Source organism: Paralichthys olivaceus, chromosome 19 (genome assembly GCF_024713975.1).
Source record: "Paralichthys olivaceus isolate ysfri-2021 chromosome 19, ASM2471397v2, whole genome shotgun sequence".
Lineage (NCBI taxonomy): Eukaryota > Metazoa > Chordata > Actinopteri > Pleuronectiformes > Paralichthyidae > Paralichthys > Paralichthys olivaceus.
In genome coordinates, this window is record NC_091111.1 from 10,342,105 (window position 1) to 10,362,500 (window position 20,396).

The 20,396-nt window shown below is 40.1% G+C and overlaps 1 long non-coding RNA gene across 1 annotated transcript; it reads left to right on the top strand.

The window, feature by feature from the left end:
- Nucleotides 1-7,832: 7,832 nt before the first annotated feature.
- LOC109632443 (uncharacterized) lies at nucleotides 7,833-19,629 on the top strand. The gene is made up of 2 exons (XR_011239282.1): nucleotides 7,833-7,988; nucleotides 14,410-19,629. It is a non-coding gene; the product is annotated as an uncharacterized lncRNA (long non-coding RNA).
- The last annotated feature ends 767 nt before the right edge of the window (nucleotides 19,630-20,396 follow it).

Genomic DNA, 20,396 nt, shown 5'->3' on the forward strand with positions numbered 1-20,396 from the left:
GCACTCCCACTCTTCACAGTGTGTGTGTGTGTGTGTGTGTGTGTGTGTGTGTGCCTGCTGCTTTGTGCACAGTGTAAATACAACACACAGCCTGTGACTCAACATAGCCGGGGGCCAGGGGCTTGCATGTAAACAAAAAATAATATAAAGTAAGAGGAATCACAGGCTGACATCATATCACATGAGGTAAAGTTGCCTTCAGTCGCAGTTTGCAGAACAAACAAGAGAATTTGAGAAGCTGAATGAGTCACAGTTTAATCATGAAACTTTACACTCAGGTGTTTTTTTTTTTCTTTAAGGTGGCTGGAAGTATTTTCTCCTGAACACAGAAAGTTAATAAAGCAGAATTTGATGTATGAGGGTCAAAAGTGGAGGAAACATAAAGTGAATGTCAAGAGGATTTATGGGGATTTAGTATTCAAAAGAGACGAATAAAGAAATGTGAAACGGCTGTAAATACAATAGATATCACTTACACTACTGATACAGTGACTGCAGACACAGACGGTCTGTCACATTTGCATATCTCGGATTTGCATTGTAAATGAGGTTTGTAGATTGTGGCAGAGTGCACTTGTGATTGGTCACCTATTAAATCAAGTTACACCGAACTCATTGAGTTTTAAAAACTTTATCTTGACAGAGGCTCGTTTCAAAAGCCACAACTCAGATCTTTCAAGCACTCATATACACTCACATATACACACACACACACACACACACACTTACTCCCTCACACACATATATACATGCATACCCAAAAACTGACATACATACACACATACAGGTTCACATATATGCATATACACACACAGATATACACATGAGTCACTCTAGACAAGATAAGAGTTACGTTTTTAAGACTCTGCTCATCAGAGCATTACATCTGACAGCCATTCATACCGATAACACTGTCTTTCTGCCTCTCTCTCACACACACACACACACCCAACTCATCCCATGTCGGGAGTACTCATCTAGCATGTGTCACTGTAAATATTGACACTGCAAACAAAGCCCCCTCTCCTTCCCCTTAAATGACAGTCAACCAATCCAACCACTCCCCCTGTGAAAACACTCGCTCCATCAGCCCTTTGTGCTGATAACCATCTCCCTCCAAATGCAAAACTTGGAAAAGGCCGCTCTTACTTTCCTGTAGCATTTTTCATCCCTGTGCTGTGAGGGTGTGAGAAAACGGCAGGAATCACTTGCTGCATTACACAGAATTCACCTCCATTTATATATTCACTTATTTCTATGTTTTACGGAATTTGAGCCAAAAATGGCGAGTGAACACTGACACCTCCCCAGCGTCGCTGCAGAAAGATGAAGAGTAATGGGTGTTTGTTTGGAAAGTGAAAAATGAAACTCATGTTCTGTGTCACTCTGTCTGTCTGTCTGTGGTCTGTACTGAAAGGGTTAACGTCTTGTCGTTAGTCGGTGTGTCTGATGTATTCTCCCTTTCTTTCTGTCTTTGAAAAATGTCAAAATGCAGCAACTCTTAACACCACAGCAAACGCCTCACTATTTTACTAAATGTTTCTTTTTTTTCTTCTTAAAGAGGAACATACTGTACATACTGCACATTATGTGTCACCATATAGAGCAAATCAGCAATTCTATTTTCACCTTCATGAAATGAGGAACTATTACAGACCCCCACAGCTTCAAAGTCAGGCCAGAGGGGTAGAGGCAGTTGAATTGTCAAAGTAGCTGCCCCAGTATGATCTATTCTGACCTCTTGTGAAAAAAAGAGCACTAAACTTAAGTGCAGCCCTCATCCTGAGTGTGTGTGTGGGTCTGTGTGTGTGTTTGCCTTATATTTTACAGTTGGTGCCCCTTAGCGTCACTGTTCAACCATCATCCCCCAATACTCCAGAGAGAAATTTAGTACATTTCAACTCAAGATCACTGTGCTGCTCTGTTCCTTCATCACTCGAGCAGGTTAACCCTGTCTTTCACAATGTGTTGCATCTCATCACTAATGGTACATTTTGTCCTTCTGATTTATTTGCGCATTACAACACTGGATAGATCTTAAATCTTTCAATTCAATAAGTTCTTAAGTACAAACCAAACTAAATTATTAAATTCTCTCTTGGAGAACTTTTCATTAGACATGTTCTGTGGTGCTTGTGGTTTGACTTTGTGAGTGATGCTACTTTAGTCATCTTTTCTACATGTGTATTTAAAGTTTTAAAATTTTTACATCTGACTTCCAGACTTTGATCATCAAAGGAAAACTGCAATTAATAATATTTTGTTTAGGTTAAATCTCATTCAAACTAGTTTGTTATGATAAAACCCACAATTCACTTATAACATTTCACTGGATTTTAGAGGGTTTACACTCCACTACATTCCTGTGATTGTCTCTGTGCGACAGGTGGTTTCCATGCAACTATGTAGTGGAATGACTAAATTGTTGATGTAGGGGGAAATAAAAGGGTTAATTAGTCATGCAGTATGTAACACGTAACACACAAATGCTCTGCAAACAAATATGCACACTATCAATATCCAGGAGCAGAACATGTTTGCAGTCTTCACTGTGTGTGTGTGTGTGTGTGTGTGTGTGTGTGTGTGTGTGTGTGCGTGTGTGTATGTGCGTGTGTGTGTAAAGATATCTTATCTTACTATCTAAACCCCTATCCTTCTGCTGTCTGACCCTAAAGACACACAACCCCCAGCACACCTGTCACATTTCACCTGCTCAGTGTGTGTGTGTGTATGTGTGTGTGTGTGTGTGTTTGCAGTGGTTAACATTACCCGTCAAACAAGAATCTTTTTGGGCTCTTATCATTTAGGACAGTTGTGTGTTATATTAACTGCAAATCTGTCTAAATACCCATACACAACAATTACTTTTGTTTGACTGTTGTGTCCTCGGTGAACAGAAGAGGAGACAAATATAATCCTTTCTGGCTTTTTGAAAGACTTCTGGCATTTGGAGTGAAGCCAGAGGACCAAGATCAACCTCTGGGGCAATTTACAGCTGCCCATGAAGTTCAGTTAGACGAAGATGATGATAAAACAAATCAAGGTATTAATACTCTCAGTCAGAACATTTAAACACCTCCGACTTTCACTCAGCCTCTATTTCTACAACCCACAAATTTGAGCTTGAATCCTTCATAGGGTTGAGCAGGCCCAAAAGATATTTCTGCATAGCTTGAGAACTTTTGATGAATAAAGAGTGAAATGAAGGATAACCTTGGTGATTTATTTTTAGACTTTCATAAAGATGGGATACGCAATACTGTCAAGATCAAAACTTCGGAGGCCGAGATTCTCCAGTTTTTAGTCCAGAGTGTGGGAAAAGCTCTTAGAAATAGGCAGATTGAACCTTTAAAAGCCTTTTTGAACATTTCCTTTAATTTTTTCTTTATATTTGAAATAGTTTGATATTGAAATGATTTTAATCTGTCAATACCCATCCAAAAGTAACATCCATAAAACACTAATACAAAACAATTATTGTAAAGGGGACATTTGAGTGTTTTATTGCACGTGTTCACCACATACATGAAGCCAAATGTGCAGTTCCTCTTCAGGCCTGTCGAGGGAATAATGTACCAGCAGCTTCCTATAAGTCACACTACCTCTTGTTATTACAAGTTCAGTCCAACCTGCTTGTCCTGTTCCTCCAGCTCTGTATCATCAGTCCAGTCATATTGCCATCAAAGCCACAATTATACAGACTCAGTAATATTGTTGCTGCTGTAAACACAGTGCTTAGTTTACGATTCATCCGTGAGTGCCTCTGTTTATTTTGTCTAGATTTCTGGGGATTTGGGGATGTGTAATGTTTGTTTGTGGTTCGCAGGGCCAAGTTTTATTTGTGGTTGTGTTTGTAGTTTTAATCCTGGAGACAAACCCTCAATTCCATCATTTATTGTCATTTTGAATCAACAGCAATTTACTCTCTACACATAAGTAACTAAAATGCATGTTTCTTGCTTTAAATACTCTAAACTACTGCAGAAGCACTTGGTGTGAATCAAGTTTTCATTAAACTCAAAGGGATCATCTTTGAAATGAAGGCAGACAGCAGCCAGGGCACAAATACTTTAACATCAGACTGATATGGATCCTTTAGAAGCTCCAAAAGAGTCATAACATATCTTTGTGTGTGTTTAATGTTCATTTATTGGCTCCTCCTGTGACACATGGATGGTTGGGTAGATGTTGTGGTTTTATAATTTAATATTTAACATGCAGTATTGTAATTGTTTCCCATTTGATCAGATATTTTGATAATAGTTGGCATGCATTAGTGCCTTGACAACTGACACCTTAGAGTTGCTGCAGGCTAATGTGGAAATATTGTGGAGAAGTTCAGCAAATTAAAAAAAAAATAATAATAATATATATATATATATATATATATATATATATATATATATATATATATATATTTATATTAAGAAGAAAAAACCCAAACAGAATTACAAATAGTTGTGGTGCTTATCTTTAGTAAATCTATTCTCCCTATAAATGTGTTTAGCATGTAAACAGCATTCACTTGTATTAGAAAGAGGAAATAATTGGATCAAAAATAATGGATAACAATAACATCTAAATGTGGATCAAAGTTAATGAGTATAATATCATTAACTTGAGTACATGCATCATTGTATATCATCCACTTTCAGATGAATGCAATAAAAACCAGTAGGCCTATGCATTTAAAAAACCAAGATCACAGTCTAATAAAATAAAATACTGCACTGATCATGTCAGTCTGGAGTCTCATGACTTTTTAAAAAACTAAATGAGCACATGCATGTTTGTAAACCTGCTGCAGAGGTCATGCACCTTTCACTTTGCCAGTTGACCAGTTTGTCTTCCTATTCATACCGATGGTGAGCAGCTAGCTGACAGACAGACAGACAGACAGGGGAAGTAGTCTTAAGTTGTTTTCTTTTAGGACATAGCACACAATCTGTAGCGGCTAGCAGTTACTTAGCATGGCTAGCGTCCTTAGCATAGCTGTCCCGCACCTTCTGTAGGCCCTCGTGCGGCTAGCAGAGAGGTAGCATGGCTAGCGTCGTTAGCATATCTGTGTAGCCGGTTAAACGAAGGTGCGTTGCGGTGTTTATGGTTTAACGTCACCACGGTGCACGGAGACGTGTGCTGGACACATTGCGGGAGAAGTTTGACAATTAGCGCCAACTTAATCCCCGGCCACAGGTGAGTCATTGAAACAATGAATACATGTGTTAATGTGATATGAGAAGAAACCCCCATAGCTCCAGGTTGGTGCAGTCCAAAGTGAAATGTAAACAACTAGAATAAAGAAGAACAACTCCAAATGATCGTTGATCATTACATTCATTTATTTATTTATTTATTTTTATTTAATTTGATCAATCATCAGTCAAGTTTTAATACAGCTCATATTCACAAATCACAATTTGTCTCATAGGGCTTAACAAGATGAGACATCCTTTGTCCTTAACCCTCAACAAGAGTAAGAACAAAACTACCCAAAAAACCTCTAATGGTGTATTATTGTCTGTCAAGCAGCCTTGTTGTAATCTAAGATCTGATGCCACCACAATCCATCGTCATGATCCATCACCACTATCTATGATCCGCTGCCAACAGGATCATGATCCGCCATGACGATCTCAGATTATGATCTATGATCCTTGATTACAATCTAAGACCCAACATCATTAACCACCATGTGGCCGCAGCAGTGATCCTGGATTTATGAAGTTTATTATTGATTACCTAGTGTTCTTGCTCTTTTTGCCTGACGATAACAAGCTATTATTAATAGACTGTCAAATAATGTCAAGACTGATCAAGATTTATAGTCATGGGAACTATTCATTAATGTACAGCGTGTTTATGATTTTATACATGTCATGTGTCTTAGTTTTTTAGAATAGAAAGCTTTTAGTATTATGCAAGTGCGAGCAGAATTGCAAAAGTAAAGGTGCCATGCAGTGGAAATTAAAACAACACGGTCAGGGATTCAAAATCACAGAATCTTGGCTGAATTCAAATTAAGATGTCATATTCATTCAATGAGTATGATTACGTCTCACTTTGAACTCTTTTTCAAAACAAGAGTGGTAGCACGAAAAGTCAATAAACAGGGATCTGATTGGTCATTATTTTGACCATTTACCGATTTCAGGTTAGAGGAGCAGCATCAGGGCACTGTTACACAAACAGGAAGGCAGGTTGAGGTCAAAGATCACCAAACCTGAACTAGACTCGAAGCCATGCTGCACATTTGCATTGCCGCAGGAAGCAGATGTTTTGTTTGCCCTCTTGCTCTCGTTGAGTGGAGGGTTCGCTGATACATTTGCATATGTGCGACTATGACCTTAGTTACCATGGAGATTGACACCATTAAGAATTGGAACAGCTTCGTAGGACTGAAAACATTTTTTTAACCTGAAGTTTCCTTGATAATTGCAATTCCTACTTAATAGTACCGGCCCAGGTGTCATGTTTACCTCACTGCAGGTCAGGGCTGGAGCCGAGAAATACCAGTGACTATACTGCAGTCTTGCTGATTGTGCCCTCTTACCATGAAGACAAAAGCCAGATGTGAGTGGGTGTCAGTGTTTTGTTTTTTTTGTAATCAAATGGCCTCTGGATGAGGGGAATTCTCGGGGAGTTTTCTCTACAAAGCTACACTCCTCCTTTTCCATGAATCTCATTTCACTTGCAAATTTCTATGCAAATCTGCTTTGCCAGTGAGGTGGACGCAGACAGAGATGGGTGACTTGAGTGCACACACAGTGGGGTGGGTCAGCTCAAACGAGTGTGTGTGTGTGTAGAGGGATTCTTGCTTGCATGCTCCATCATGCCCCGTCAGATTCCTCGTTGTCCCTGGGCTAACAAGGGCGTTTTGTCATGAAAATGTACCCAGGGGATCTAATAAATTTTGCATAAGAGATTGGATAAGAGACGGAGGTAATGTGGGCCTGTGTGTGTGTGTGTGTGTGTCTCTGTGTGTGTCTCTGTGTGTGAGTGTGTGCGGGCGTTCATTGAGTTGTCCATGTTGCATCACAAAAGAATGAGTGACACATGCACCTTCCTCTTTCCAATTGCAAAACAGCTCTTCTTGTTCTCTCTCCCTCTGCATATGTGTGTGAGTGCGTCTTTCTTCATTCATATCCAGCCTCTAGTAGTATGGTAGTGAAAACTGTGGGGAAGTTGACACAAAGAGGGGAAGTGTGTAGTAAAACTATGTCAAGATATGTCAAGTATTGTTCACCTCATTGAAAGAGAATTTCCTCTTTTTCTTTTGTGGATGTGCCACAGGGCGGGTGCACTTGTGTGTGTATTGTTGTTGCGTGCATATTGCATTAAGATGGATACACCCAAAGCTCCGCTGCTAATGTGAAACATAAAATAACTGGATGTTTAGTTTTTCTTCCCCCTGTATCAAACTTCCTCTTATAAGAGTTTCTCCACAAGCTGATTAAACAATAGAATAAAGATGGTTCCCCCTTTTCAATCAAACCGCTTCCAGATAAAACTTAAATTTAGTCTTATTTTTTATTTCCCAACAGCTCCCGAGCTCTTCACGTGACCATTCCCGTGACCTTCCCCTCGATGGGCTCCAGTCTACTCACATGAAAGATGTAAGTGTAAGACAAATATTTAAAAGTGAAATTATATCAGAAGCAGAAAACACCTCCTGTCATATGTAAGTTTCATGTGTAATTGTGGTTATGTCACCACGGTGTCACTTGCATCATCGTTTGTGTTAGTTAACAAAACGTGCATGTATGCACACGCGTGTTTGTGTGTGACCTAGGAAGCGCTGCTGCGTCTCCGTCATACACTTCCGCCATCTGATTTCAATCACTTCCTGTTGTCTCCTCTTGTCCACTCTCTACTCGTCCGTTCATTCGCAACTCTAGTCTCACGTCCAGGGAATAATTTGGTTTCCTGCCGTTTTTCCGACTCTGCACTACGAAGCGAAAGGACGTCGGCTGCTCTTGTGTCATCTCAGTGTGAGTCTGTGTCGTGTTCGCTTCATTCATTTCTCTCATCCTCACTTTTGGCTTCTACCTTTGTCTCCCTTTCTTGTTGTCAGTGTCTTACTTTCCACGGGAGTTTGGACATATGGTCATTCAGCTTGCTCGTCGCTCCACCTGTCTGTGTCTTTGTGGTTTGCTCTCTGATTGGTTGTTTATCTCCTTGCTACCATGGCTTTTATAGATTTTGATACAAAACAGAAACTAAAATTATATCTGCGTATCGGTTTAACAATGGGATTCTGAAAGTAGTATGGGGATGTGAACCTGCTGTGCTTCTTAAATGAAATACCGAACAACGAAATGTGGATTGAACATATTTCATAATACATCAGTGGCTTATGTCTGTGGTCTCCTTTCAGTTGCGTTAAACTTAAAATGACCTTTTGTGATAAATATTCAAAATTCCAGAACATTTACAAAGGTGGTGTGTTGGTATTCTAGGTTGATTATAATTAAAGGTACAGTGTGTAGAATGTTGTGATATCTAGTGTCTTCCAAACATGAAAAAGAACCTGTGGAAGCCTTCAGTTGTCATTAAAACTCAAAAGGTGTTTAGTTTGGCGGCCTCCGTAGAGAGGGTCCCCTCGATGTAAATATAAAGTATTTGAATATAAATGGCCTTTTCATTGGGTAAAGAAAACTACAATTCATACAATTTAGATGAAACGAACTAGTGAAAACATCATGAGGATTATTCTACATAAGATTTCTTCCAATAGTTCCCTTTCACCTAAATCTTACACACTGGACCTACAAAAGCACAAACAAATATAAATATATGTATTAAAAAGAGAGAGACACAAACACAAGGGTTCCTCCTTTATCATTTATCCTAGTTTCCGTTTGACTTTCTGGGAAACGAGGAGAGGAGACGAGGAATGAGGAAGTGTGCAGAAGAGACTGTATCTTCCTGTTATCCATATTTGTTGATATCATGAAGTGTCCAAGTCTTGTTATACAGATCTAGATGTTTTCAGACACTGACTTGTCTGATTTAATCAACTGTCAGAAACATTCCATCTGTAGGCACAGTCACGTTCAAATGATTTAATCATCAAATCCATCATCAAATCCAACACCCAACTGTTACATCCACATTTAACATATGTGACATCTGAATGCTGACAGGAATTCCAAAGGGTAAAAGTACATTTCAGTGCAATCTCCCCTTCAGTTTGAAGGCGGAATTAGCAGCTTTATGCTGATGTAGAAGATAAGGTTAAACATTTCAAGGGTACCTGTCAGAATTTTAAAGAACTTTTCCCCTATACCTGACGTAGTAATCGTAGGGGTCGCGTCTTGACGGTATTTGTAATTTTTCCAAAATCAGAAGAACACAAAGGTTTCATTCTGAACTCACTGACTTCCTTCAGTGTTCATAAGTACGCACACCACAAAAACCTTTAACAAAAATGAGATGATCTTTTTCTGACTGTGGCCATTTATTTTGAGCAACAATAACCATGGTATAGATTATGGATTAGATTATTATCTCTCTCTGACGAAGGTGCATCTATTCTCCCTTCATGGATAAATTATTGTACTTTTCATACATGGTACATCTTCCTTTTCTCATCAACATTGAAACAAATACAATATGTTATTTTTCATACTGGGTGGTAACATGCATTTGACACTTTTAATTGTTTACTCCATTGACAATATCCCATAAAACACATCATTACAGTGACATTATGTGACCGTAACCATCTTTTCTACATTTGAAAAAAAATCCATATCTAGATAGTTGTTTTATTCTCTTTAGTAATGAACCTCCTTACTGAAAACCATGTGACTTCTGGAAAAGTCCTTGTTTGACTGGAGTGGGGAGTTTGATCCTTCCCAACAGAGGGAAGGATCTCAGGTTATATAAATGATTCTTATTCTCTGTTAACAATAAAGCTTAAGTTATTCAACATCCATCAATATGAACTACTTTAATTCCTCCAAATCATTGTAAAATGTTGCCCATGAATTGAACAAATCATATAGTTTGAATGTATACATGGCAATTTGTTCCTTCCATGGAAATGTAGATTTGAAATTCTGCTTTATCTTGGAAAAGGAAAGAAGGAAAACAATGGCGATTAAAACAAGGATGTTTAAAAACACAGACGGATTAAGAAGGGGATCAGAGTCGAGAGTGAAATAGTGCATAGGTTACTGTGTGCAACCAAAACCCAGAGATCCGGCTGAGCGAGAACAGGGCGAGAGTTTCCTAACACCGCGGCGAGTCCTGACACGATGCTGGTTGTGACACCGAGCCTGGGATGGGATCGCGGAACAGGGAGTGATGAGTTTAAACCCAGAAAAACGGGATTCCTCTCTCACTCCCTGCTCACGGAGCAACATACCTCCCCGAGAGTTTCCCACGAGAAAAACCTCCGGCGTTTTTCGGTCCAGGAGGAAAAAAAGGAACGGGGACAGGTGAGGGAGACAGGGGAGATGGATATATAGATACATACTGTGGAGCAGCATGGGAACACTAGGGGCATGTTTCGATGCATTACAGGTGGGCAGGGTGGTTGTTTGGCAGCCTGATGTCTAGTGACTGATCTAGAGGGATTAAGTGTGAGATTCATGAGAAAAAAGCCCAGATAGGCATCAGCTGGCCACCTCTTTTCATAACTGTCTACTGAGATGTGTTCAGCTTGGAGACAGGCCCTTAATGCCGTGAACTGACTCAGCGTAAAAGCTTAAATGCACCTTTGCTTTATGTGCCAGGGTGTGGTTCACCTGCCGCATCTCACGTGACCCACTAAAGTACATGGAATTGCCAGTGACGTGACTTTATTTTTTTTCTCACCTTCCTGTCTTCTTACCAACCATCCATCCCTGACTGCGAGGATAAAGTCATGGCTGTCAAACCTGTTCTTTGTCACCATTTATCAGCTGGATCTGAAGGGATGTATTTCCTTCATCGCCTCATCCTCCTCTTTTGAGGAACATACAGGGGAATTATGAGCTGATTAAGAGCACGCCTAGTTGATTATATCTTTAATGAGTACTTTGTTTATCACATAATTTATTTATGCTGATGACAAACACCTGCCTGGACGACATGTCCGAGGTGTCTAACTGTGACTGACCCTGACTTTTGACCTCTCTCTGGAGGGAACAACTGAAACAAAAACCTTGGTGTTGGAATACGAGGGAAACTGTGTGAGAGATGCACAAAACTACTTTTAATGTGTGATTAACTCTCGGGTCACAGATCAGGCCTCTGCAATCAAATGACTGGTTCTAGACCTCACAACGTAAAAACAAATGTGGGGCGCTGTATTCAACTGAAGTCGAAGGTGCTCATAGCTGCTAGTTTTGTTTAGGGTTGATAGGTCAAGTAAAAGTGGAGATATGAGAGTATAAATACTGCAAAGAAAGAAACACCTGTGATTACCTGCTTTTTATTTCAAATAGTCAATATAGTTTACTTAATGTAAAATCAGTTTTACAGTTATACTTTCCAATATACAACCTTTGTTTACATATTCAACTTTCAAAATGATTCGTTGAGCATGTTTGCTGTTTTTGTAAAGAAAAAACCCAGATAATTTTCCAAATCAAATTTGAGGTTTTGGGGTGTTTTTAGTGAAATATGAGTTGTCTTGTCATATAGGCAATAAGATACCAAACATTGACATGTTTAACATTTTTTAAAAGGGTGTAAAAAATAGCTCAGGACTCTTAATGATGGGAACTTAATATTTATCTGGTCTTATTTGCTCTTCTCTGTTTTTACTCGATGTAAAGTGCCTTTGCGTGTTGTTGACAACACATTATAGACAGAAATATAGTGTTTTTATTATTACTACAGATATATAGTCAATTTATTAATAAATTCATTTAAATTAGATATATTCAGTGGGTGGGAGGATTTTGATGGTTAAATTTTTGGGGTCAAAATCACCCCTAGGATAAACGATGTTATTAAATTTGAGGATAACTGGAGGGTAAAGATAAAAGTAAGAAAAATGCCTCTATGACTGATAGTGATGCATCAATATTTAAGAAGTATCTCCAACATAGGGGTCAAGGATGTTTCATATGCTGTCTAAATTCATGTAGTGGCATGTAGTCTAGTACAAAAGCAAGTAAACAGTAAATGTATTTAGTTACTGTCATAACTGGATAGTAATAATCATAATGGAACATTAGGATCAGTCACATTTAATATAATTGCTAAGTATCACGTCAATGTGTCTCTGGGCCAAATATAAATTTTCCATCATCAACAGTGACTCACCCTTTGCATCTTATTTGCATAGTTTTGCATTCTGCATCATTTGCTTGCCAACTTATCCATTCATTTTTATATTTGTAAAAGGTTTTCACCTTTTTTCAACGTGCGCCTGGAGGTTTATTTTATGATAAAGTAAATCCCAAACTCAGATTTAATCTCCTGGTCCTCAGACTGACAGGTTGTGGTATAGTCCCCCTCATGGGTACACTGGACCTGAGGCTCAACTTGAAGGATCTGCTTTTTTTCTGCTGCATCTCTTGTGCAAACACAAGCAAAAGAGTCATTTAGGTGTTTGCACAGCTATATCCTGTTCCAGAGGGAACCCCCCCCAAACACACACAAACACACATTCATGGATCCATACCACAGCATGTACTGTAAGACAAAACCATACATTTGCATATAGTGTTTCTCTTAAGTAACAGGGTCCATATAAATGTTGTTGTGGGTTCCAGCTTCTCAAGGAATTTTTCTTTTTTTACTTTGCAGCTGATTTAAAAGGAAAGAATATTTGTATTTGTACTGTAGTGGTTTGAATGTTTGTTTTTAGGGATAAAGAAACCAGTTAAACACTCTTTGGGTGTGAAGCAGCAGCCAGTTTTCTGCAATAACTCAAAACAACCTCTCCCTCACCCACTGCCTTTCACCTGACACAAGCCCTTTTACATTACACACAACATGTTGTCTTTGATAAAATACTTAAAGTTCATACCTTTGCCAAGGCCCAATCGTCCTCTTACAAAACCACATTTAAATTCCCTAGATAAAGATTTTAATTTGGATCTTTACCAAATAGAACACACTCATAAATATCAATCTCCTAAATATGCCAGATTTTTATATCATCAAGATGAATTATTTTATGAGAAATCAACAAGAATTTTGAAAAAATGTCCCATCTCTCAAAGGGAAACACGGTTCCAACCCATGAGTAATAAACCTACATTATTGAATGAGTGAACTACACCTTCAAAATCTGCCTTCATTTTGATCTCAACTTCACACCTGTGAAGTTTTATGACTGCATCTTGCACGACTGTAACTCAGACAGACAAACAAACAGACATATGCACGTGCCAATGTACTTTAAACCCTCCTCTGTGGCTACAGTTGATGTTTCCAGGACCGCATTTTGCCATGATGAGTCACAAGGTGAAAACAATACCAGCCTCAATGTTTTGGCTGTACATTTTCACTCCTGATGTCAACCCTGAGAGAAAAAAAAAATCATTCTTCATCACAGCTGTTTTCCAGCAGTGACACCACTCCCTCAAACTAGGTGCCATACATCACATGAGCGGCATGGCGCTTTCTGGAATCGGTATTGTCGTGTCTGGATGAAGTCATAACAAAGAATTATACAACAGATAGAAGTGTCTGAAGGACAAAATGGCATTTCTTTAACTGTTGTGGTTTTTATGTCTGAAAAGGGTTTTTGACTGTGAAGCAGCTGCAGCTCGTGATATGAGTTATCTACTGAGGTCTTTATCTGTCAATGTAAGGTTCTAATAAATCCAATTTTGGGGGGTTACCTTTTTATTTTCACCAGAACAACTCCCAACACTTGGACACGGACTAGATTTTAAGCTAAAAGTTCCAATGAAATACAGCAAGAGAAGTGGATCAGAACGTTAGACGAACAGTGAGTATAACAAATGTGCAAAATACATTTCCAACAAACAATAATTCCTATGGGATGAAAGAAACGAGAAAGGAAAAGGCCATAAGAAAGAGGAAACCTCAAAAGTGGGATTGAGTTATGTACAATGATTGTTTTTGTTCTAACAGGCATAAAAACACAGCAGTGGCCTCATACAGGATTTAGGATCTTTTGTCACAACTGCAACAATCATTCGCTCATGACACAACTATATCATTTTTCTGGTGAAGCGTTACACTGCTCTAAGTGCTGCCTGACCGGTTCAGCATCTGTGTGTACTGTGTCATCACGGGCTGACGGCTGCTTGTTCAAACTTGTCCACGATTCACAGAAAAGACAACGTCCTGTCAAATGAGCGTGTTCATGTGTATTACACTGCAGAAACAGAGATGAAGAGGAGGTGCTCATCCATCTTAATGAGTGCTTACTCATGTTACTTTCTTTCGTTTATGGTGTTTGTCCTTCATGTTTTTCTTTTCTTTTTTAACCCACAGGCCTCCCTCCTTTGGTACCTGTTCGTCCTGAAAGACTTGTGATCATCTTGGCACGTATAGTAGGCTCTAAACACATCTCACACACACACACACACACACACACTCACTCACTCACTCACTCACTCACTCACTCACTCACTCACTCACTCACTCACTCACTCACACACACACTGTACTTACTGAAGTGGGTAGAGTGGAGCATCAGAAAGGCCCCACTGTGACACATATACACACACACTTTTTGTATGTGCCCTTGTGTGTGTGTGTGTGTGTGTGTGTGTGTGTGCGTTATCAAGGCCCTGTGTTTCCTGTTTTGCAATCCTCACCATGTCCTTCCAGAAAACGTCTGCCTCTGGCTGCTTCAGGAACAGTGTGTTCGTGGCTCCACTTAAACGTCCATGTTTAAAAACATTTTTTCATATGATAGTTTTAATGAAATAGTTGTAGGCCACTGCAGTTAGAATGCCCTTTAAAGGAAGAGGTCTTAATCATGGACTTGACAACAAAGGAGACACGAGCATTTTCCTTTTATTGCTGTGAAGAATGGAGAGGAAAGTAGTTTCATACAACGGCAGGTGAGAAACTGTAACGTCCTCCTTGATGATAAAATTGCCCAACACCGTGTTATCTACCTGGAAGCACCTGTGCATGAGAATGAGCGCATGTGTTTTTGCATATGAAAAACTCTTCCATGCCCCGAAGTTATCTGTCCAGAAGGCTGTGGACCTGAACTTTATAACTCACCTGACTAAAATGTCAAACAATAACACTTATGACAACTGAGTCAGAACAAATACCTCTACGCGGGGGCATTGTTGGATGTAACAATGGGCGAGGGGGGTTTCCTGTCAATGTTTATTGCAGCCATCTTGTGTATTATAATGACTAGTCAATTTATCTAAGGCGACGCACGTTGAGGTGGTTTCCCCTGGGGGCAGGTGTGCGCCTGTTTGCATTTATGTGTGAGACTGACTCATGAGTTACCCGAGGTAAGTAATTTTCAACTTTCACTCATCAATAGTCTACATTTATGAATGATTAAATATGTCACACACAGAATGTATATGCAGCTAAACATCAAGTCAGGGATTCCTACTATAACAACAAACATGTACCCTCATTGAAATTAAATGTCACTTCTAAATAGGCATGACCTTTGTTTTACATAATAGCAGGGCAGGGGGGGCTCTAGGTGTGGCCATGGCTCATGGTGGGGTAGGTTTGATTGTTTTAAATTGTGGCCAAGAGATGTGCCTACTGTGGTCAGATGTGTGTGTGTGTGTGTGTGTGTGTGTGTGTGTGTGTGTGTGTGTGTGTGTGGTTTGTGCTCAGGATGGGTGTGGCAGGGCAGGGCTTCTTGCTCCTATCATACCCACAAAAGACTTGGGCCTCTTTACTGAGAAATCAAAAGTGATAAAGTCAAAGCAGCAATGTGATGTCACAAAAAAACAATTGCAGAAAGTCTTTGGCATATACTTATATTGTCTGTACATGAGATTGTTGATGATGCTTCTAACCCGCAAGTGAGTCAAAAAAGAAAGAAAAAAAAATTCCCGGTGAAAAAGCGGTGACACACGTAGAAGACACTGACAAAGATGTCAAGAGGGTTTGTGGTGATAAGAGCTGACACTGGTGACTGTGTGTTGTCAAGAAAATCGAGTGATCTCTGCAGCAGATTTAATACGTCACTTCCTGTCTCTGTCTGCTGCACCTCTCGCCTGAACAATGCAGAAGATTTGTTGCTGTTGTGAATGCGCCTGTGCAGAAAACCTCCCACTGTGGTGTGCATGTGTGAAAGGAAGACTCTGGGTGAACTCCGTTGCCAAATCATGGCTACATTTGAAGATGCATTTGTGCATTATGGTCGACTCTGGCTCAGAGGGTAGAGTGGGTCATCTACTAAGTAATTTGGTCGTTTGTTTGATCCCTGGTGTCTCCAGTCTGCATTCCAAAGTGTCTGCCCCTGATGGAGGAGCGACAGTGTACAAATGGTTTGATAGAAAAAGCATCATGTATGAAACTGTGTGTGAATTTCAACACACACTGCAGAGTACTTTCAGTGGTTGATAAGACTGATTTTAAAAAATACAGTCCATTTTGTGTGAAAATGATGGTTGTAGTCACCAGTGTATCCATTTATCTTCATCAAGATTTCTGTTTACAGTAAAATATCCATGGATACAAACATGGCTAAATCCTTCCCTCTGTGTGCAATAAACACAATTGAACCTCACGTATAACATCTCAACAGTTGACTGTCTGATCAGACGCTTTGCTGTTTCAGCAGTTTAAAAAAAAAATCACAATTCTACTTGTAATTATGTAGTCGGACAAATTAAAACAAAAATATTGAGCAGTGCAATCACAAACTACTGTAACGGGAGGTGCTACTGAAATCCATTGGAGATTGTATTGATATGTGAAACATGCACTCAGGGGCGTTTCAAAGGACTTTGGGGGCCTCAGACAAAAGGGACCTGGGCAATTGTTGTTGCTGTGTACTAACTTAATCAGCCATTCTCAGGGGGGCCCTCTCCCAGCGGAGGGCCCCAGGCAATCGTCTGCTTTGCCTACCCTGTTGCGACACCCCTGCAATGTGAACCAGAGGGGAACGTTAACCTTCAGTGCAGATGTAGGCTACTCATGCTTTAGCTCCTGGCTTATTAGCTTCTCCAGGTTTGCCCACCATGACTTCAACACAGTAAGATTGAGCTCGACCAGAGGAGGAGTGAGGTTGAAACTGCGAAACTGTAAATAACCGAAACAAGAGCTCAAATACAACCCTTTGAAGATTTTTTTTTTTTCATTTTAAAAACCAATCACAATTTGGAAAACACTTAAATAAGAGTATTTTAGCTTTTGAGACCACTGTGATGTGCATCATGTAGAAGAGGCCACCCCTCAACAACAGGATGTTGTCCCTCACATTCTTGTCCTCTGTTTGTCACCAGACGTTGTGCATGGTTGCCGTGCTGTGCAGCGTTGGGTTTGTTATGGTGCAGAGGTGATCCATCGTGTCTCTGTTAGTGAGCAGCTGTCACTCCCTGCACCTCTGATGTTGTTGTTGTCTTGATGAGGTACTTTCCCTCCCTTGCAATTCCTCCCAAAGGACTATTTGTTTATGACAGATTGTGTGTGTGTGTGTGTGTGTGTGTGTGTATGTGTGTGAGTGTGTGTGTGTGTGTGTGTGTGTGTATGTGTGTGTGTGTGTGTGTGTGTGTGTGTATGTGTGTGAGTGAGTGTGTGTGTGTGTGTGTGTGTGTGTGTGTGTGTATGTGTATGTTAGTGTGTGTGTGTGTGTGTGTGTGTACTGTAAATCTCTTCTTCATTATTACGTGTATCTCATATAAGCCTGACGATTCGCAGAGTATGATTTGACTTCTTGTGATGCGACACAAAATGAAATGTGTGTTTTACACGAATGCACATTCAAAGTGAACACACTTAAAATCACAGTTCAAACCGATTATGAAGCCGCATTTCTCCTGACGAATAAGCATTTGCCAGTTTTACTCATTCAAATAGCAGCATGGTGATTGAGTGACGAAGTTGTGCCGCGTGATTGGTTTTGCATAACTCCTGCTTCTCTTTTCCACACACATGCTTTCGTCTCGCTTCTCGTGGCGTCCGCTGCCCGAATGTCCACTGCATGTGCAATAGTGTGGACCACCCTTCAGGGGTAAATGAAGCTTCTTCTTTTTTTTTTTTAATCTTCTGGAGAACAGAAAATGACAGGTACTCTGGGTTTGTGTTTGTTTGTTTGTATGTGTGCGTGCTGTCGGGTGTGAGGAGGCTGTCAGCAAAGACAAAAAGTGCTTACATCAGCTAAGCCGTGCTGCGTGTCTGAGTTTGGTGAGAAAAGTGTTTTTTGCTGCGTTGTTTCTCACATTTTGGTTTTACGGCATCACTGTTCATGAACGAGAACCGCAGGTGTGAGACTCATCTGCCTGTTGTGTGTGCGAATACACACGTCGTGTCCTGCGTGAGCTTTTTTGCTGCGATGTTTCTCACATTTTGGTTTTACGGCATCACTGTTCATGAACACGAACAGCAGGTGTGAGACTCCCCTGCCTGTTGTGTGTGCGTGTGCGAATACACATGTCTTGTTACACATGAGCTTCCCTACACCAATGTGTGTCCATGTGTTTGTAGCAACAGTGCGAACACGCATGCGCTACCTGGGCTATAATCCTCACCGCTCATTTGGATATCAGCATCATGTGGAGCTGTGTTCAGGCTCTGGTTCCCGCTCTCTAACATCTTCTCTTCCACGAGGAATATTCTGCAACGCCAACTAGCACCACCATCTTTAACCACCATCAAACTTTACTGGACTTCTCCTCCTTAAATCACAGGAATAAGACTCTGGCAGGAATTGGGAACCCCCTGCTAACGGCTTCTTTGATAAAGGAAAGGTAGAGGGCTGCACCCACTCAGCAGATGGTACGTGGTGAGGCTGACAGTTGTACATTATTAACTTGTGCTCTGCAGAATAAAAGGCTTGAAACATTTATTAGAGTGGTGTGTGGATTATATTTTCCTGTATTTTCATCAATGTGCAAAACCAGTACAAAGTGATTACCTTCTGTATACGCAACAAAAATCATTTCTGAGCTTCATGTTGACTATAAACAATGATTTTCTGTTTATAAAAGCAACATCTGAATCATTAAAGGTTCTTAAGTGTAACTGTGTCCAACAATAACTACTTTTAAAGTACAGGAATATGTTACAAGTTACTTATTCTACCTAAGTACTAGAAATGGGACCTCTAATAGTGGCATGGCTGCTATGGAGTTGTGGTATGGACTCTCTCTCTCTCTCTCACTTGCACACACACCCATTTCACATTTCTTCATCCATCTGTTGTCTCTGTTTTTTTTCTTTTCTCCCACTCGACTTTACAATCCCGCAACTTCTTATCTCACTACACGGCTGTGTACACCCTGAATCCTGCCCCCCCCACCCTCACACACTACACACACTACACACACACACACACACACTACACACTTGTACACCTCAAACCCCTCTTATTCTGCTGATGAGCTAAGACGCCTCTGCTTGGTCACATTACCCTAATGTTGCATCCAGATAACTACACTGTGAAGCCTGTGGTTTTCTCTCTGTGTGTGTGTGTGTGTGTGTGTGTGTGTGAGAGAGAACCAATTTGCTGATGCTGTTAGTTTGTGACATGAATAAATGGATTTGAATATAAAACATTGTTGAGGTTTTTTTTACTTCTTAGATCATACATCTTTACAAAGTGCACATAAACATGCTCGACCGTACACAACTGTAATTGCCTGTCTAAAATGAAGCTTTGTATTTAGCTAAAAAAACAACTACCTTTTATACTGATTACATGAGTTTTATCTGTGTAAGTAGTGGTGTTCAGAGTATTATACATCAGTTCATTAAGTTAATCAGTAAACTTGTTTATAAGGGCAGTGTATAGCTCAACTGGTGGAGGCAGTGCCTCAACCTGCAGCGGCCCAGGTTCAGCTCCGACCCGTGGCCATTTCTGCAATGTCCTCCCCCTCTCTCTCTCTGTCCCAATTTCACAGCTTGCTCTCCTTCCTATCATTAAAGGCAAGAAAAGCCCCAAAAATAAAAACTGGTTTATAGTTACCCTGTTTTTCAGGAGAAGAAATAGAAGAGCAGCTGATTATCAAGAAAGAGAACAGATGATGTCATACATTTTGACAATAATGAATTGATTGAAAAGAGAACCAGGCCTACAGACAGTGAGCTGTATGTCTCTTCTCTCTTCACATGATATCTCTGGTTCATCAGTCTGGATGCTGACAAAGCACATCTGTTTTAGAGTGTTGTGACGCAGGACGTGTTCACACATCAAATCCATCCTCTCATTTTTTTTCAAGTATTGGCTATTGGCCACTGATGTATTGGTAATATCTGTAGAAACAAATATAAGTCATAATTAGAGGTTTGCTTCATGTGCTGATGCAAACTACACTGTCCAG